This window comes from Pteropus vampyrus, unplaced genomic scaffold, assembly GCF_000151845.1.
Source record: "Pteropus vampyrus isolate Shadow unplaced genomic scaffold, Pvam_2.0 Scaffold757, whole genome shotgun sequence".
NCBI lineage: Eukaryota > Metazoa > Chordata > Mammalia > Chiroptera > Pteropodidae > Pteropus > Pteropus vampyrus.
This window is the reverse complement of record NW_011889538.1, coordinates 113,290-116,824: the sequence shown is the minus strand read 5'-3', so window position 1 is coordinate 116,824 and position 3,535 is coordinate 113,290. Positions and strand designations below refer to the sequence as shown.

Genomic DNA, 3,535 nt, shown 5'->3' with positions numbered 1-3,535 from the left:
GACTTGAAAATCCATATTCAAAGATATTTGCGCACTGATGTTCATAGCAGCATTATTCACAGTGGCCTGGACATGGAAGCAACCAAAGTGTCCTATGATAGATGACTGGCTAAAGAAGCTGTGGAATATATATATATAATGGAATATTACTCAGCCATAAGAAGAGATGAAATACTGCCATTTGTGACAACATGGATGGATCTTGAGATAATCATGTTAAGCGAAATAAGCCAGACAGAAAAATTTGAAAATCATATGACATCACTTATATGTGGGATATAAACCTAAAAGCAACAAATGAACAGGACAAACAGAGACTCAGGGACATGGACAACGGAATAGTGGTTACCAGAGGGTAGGGGATGGAGGAGGCGGAAGGTAGATGGTTAACAGATGTCAAATATATGGAGGGAGGGGGAGGGTGAAGTGAGTAAAGGGGATCAAATATATGGCAGCTTAAGGAAACTGGACTTTGTGTGGTAATCACACAATAGAATATATAGATGTCAAATTATAATGTACACCTGAAAATTATATAATTGTATTAACCAATGTCACCCCAATAAACTTAATTAAAAAAACAAAACAAAAGGAAACTCATAAAATCCAAAAGTTAAGGCACTAGCATCTCCAATTCACACTCAGATAAAACGGCCATAATTTAACTCCCACACATGAGGCCAGAACAAGAGAGGGAGTGCCACCTTGGACGCCCATGGAGTACTTCCTCGCGAAGCCGGCTGACTCTCCACTCCTACTGCAGCTGAGCTTACTCATCACATGTGCTGCTGACATGAACGGTTGGCATGGGCTTGCCAGCACTCTCCCTCTACCCCTATGCTGCAGACAGCCACACAGCCATCTAGTCTTTCTCCATCCTTTTTACTTTATTCTAAACACTTATTACTACGTAAAACTACATTGATTTATTAGTGCATCTGTAACTTGTCTGTCTCCCAGCACTCACCTCCACTGGCGTGTAAGCCCCATGAAGGCAGAGACTTAGATCACACGGTTTACCTCGCACACAGTGAAAATACTATCTTTGTTCATTGAACTAGGTATCTGGACTGATTTCCCAAAGCTTAGCACATTTTTAATTATTATTCTCTGTCAAAAGCCAAGAAAAAGTCAATCAGAACTTATTAGTGGCAGATTTCCCCAAAAAGCAGTAAAGAATATATATAATGGGGGTCTATGGTTAAAGCCTATTGATCCTGACACAGAACTGGATGAAGAAGTCCAAATTTGTACAGTGTAAAAAGAAATTGGAGTATATTTTCTCTTTCATTTTTCTTTCTTTTTTTCTTTTTTTTTTTTACAGTAGGAAAAAAAAAGCTTTACTACACAGGAAAGTACACATGTGGAAGTGGGCCTGAGCAAGAGAAGCATGGCTCAAAAGGGCTTGAGCATATTTTCAGAGGTACAACAGAGTAGTAAGTCAGTGATTTGAGTGGGAAACTAAAGAATTGTTCTTTCAAGAAATGAGATAAACTATATCGTATACCCAGTAAAATGATGTCATACTTTAGAACTTTACTCAAACTGTTGTTCAGAGGGTTAACAAAGTTAACTAAGTTTCTTTGTACCCTATTCAAAACCATTTAAATGTTTACTGTGGATCATTGGTCTGGGAATATAACATTCAAAGTTTCTCAAATTTATTTGACTATGTAATGACTTTCTTCAAACTACTAATTTACATATCCCAGAAATCGATTTGGGAAGAGCTTCCATAGAGCTCATAAAAGTTTTTGTTAGCAGCTGTGAGAGCCCACCATTCAGCTTCATCCTTAAACATTTCTGAGAACAAGAAACTTTTTTTTTCCAATTGGTTTATTCAGCTTAAGATTTCAACCAGAATAGCCTGGATCCTCTGTGCTTTAATAGGGTTTTTGTTCTCTTCCAACATTAATATCAATTTATTTATTTTGTTATTTTACTACACTATATAAAGTTTCTAAATCTATCCTACGTAAAGTCTCTAAATAGTTGTGGGCATTCCTGTCTTGTTTCATATTTAAATGCAAGTAGTTGCAGTACTCCAACATAGAATACAATATTTACTTTAAATTTTGGTAAATAGTTTTTATCAGGTTTCAGGAATCTCTTTCTATTTCTATTTTACTTACAACTTGTACTGAGAAAGATTTCTTAACTTTATCTAATGTCAATTTTATCATATAATAAAATCATATGATTTTTCACCTCTCATTTGTTAATAATGAATTATACTGAAAATTTCTTGATAGTAAAATTTCCTAATTGCAAAATATCCTTGTATTCCTAAACTAAACCTTACTTGCTCATGGGATACTATTAATTTAGATTAGATGTTAAATTTGATTTTCCAGTGCTAAAGTTAGGAATATCACTTTAAACATATATGATTTAAGTATTTGGAAAGATGATAACACAAAGATTAAAAGAAATTAAAACTACATACAGCAGGTCCTCAAATAACGTCATTTTGTTCAGTGTTACTTTGTTATAACATTAATGAGGAGGAAAAAATCAATTTCCTGCCAAGGCCGATGTCTGTGTGGAGTTTGCACGTTCTCCCCATGTGGGTCGGTTTTCTCTGTGTGCTCTGGTTTCTCCCACATCGCAAAGATGTGCATGTGAGATGAACTGGCACGTCTAATTGTCCCAGTATGGCTGAGTGAGGGCGTGTGTGTGTGCACTGCGATGGAAGCGCGTCCTGTCTAGGGTGGGATGCTGCCTTGTGCCCTGTGCTGTGAGGATTGGCTCCGGCCACCCACGACCCTGAACTGGAATAAGCAGGTTGGAAAAGAATTATCTTAATTGTTTTTATTAATCTTTCTTAAATGTAGGTATAGCTCACATTGATTTCAATGTTTAATATTAGAAATGTTTTGGTTCTTTATTTAGAAATGTGATGATGTTTTGTGACCAGAAATACGCAGTAGGAACTGAATTCTTATTTACATCAATCGGCCTGTAGTAAAATTGGTTTCATTATACACCATTTTGTTTAAAGTCCTACTTTCCGAGAACCTATCAAAGACATTAAGTGAGTACTTATCACAGTTCTATTTACCAGAAATTTTCATCAAACATATTATCCTTTTTCAGTCATATTCCATATAGATTACCAAATTTTAGTTCCTTTTAGATCAAATTAATTTCTAAATTGTGCTATGGAAGTAAACTTATGTCTTTTGTCTTTTATTTTAAAAATTAATTCCAGAAAACATAAAATATCCAAAAATGTGAACAGCTATTTCGAAAATTAATAAGGCAAATTATAAGTATCAGAAAGCAAAAACATAAAAGATAAAATAATCTAAGAACAAAAGCGTTCTTTATCTACAATAGTGTTTCACCTAAATAACACCATTTGTAATTTTTAATTTATAGAATTTTGTTGTAATTTTCTCTGACATAGTATAAATAGTACATTCTTGTGAACAATTCTTAATACCAAAAATGAATCATACAATATAACATACAGGAAAAAGGTTTTCAAATATTCTCTATAATATTCTTGAGTCCTAAGCCAAAAGATATAATG

The 3,535-nt window shown here is 34.4% G+C and overlaps 1 protein-coding gene across 1 annotated transcript in view; it reads right to left on the bottom strand.

Annotated features, from left to right (window-relative positions):
* The window catches only part of LOC105309519 (WD repeat-containing protein 70), a 145,372-nt gene that overhangs the window by 57,013 nt on the left and 84,824 nt on the right, over window positions 1-3,535 (bottom strand). The window lies entirely within an intron of this gene.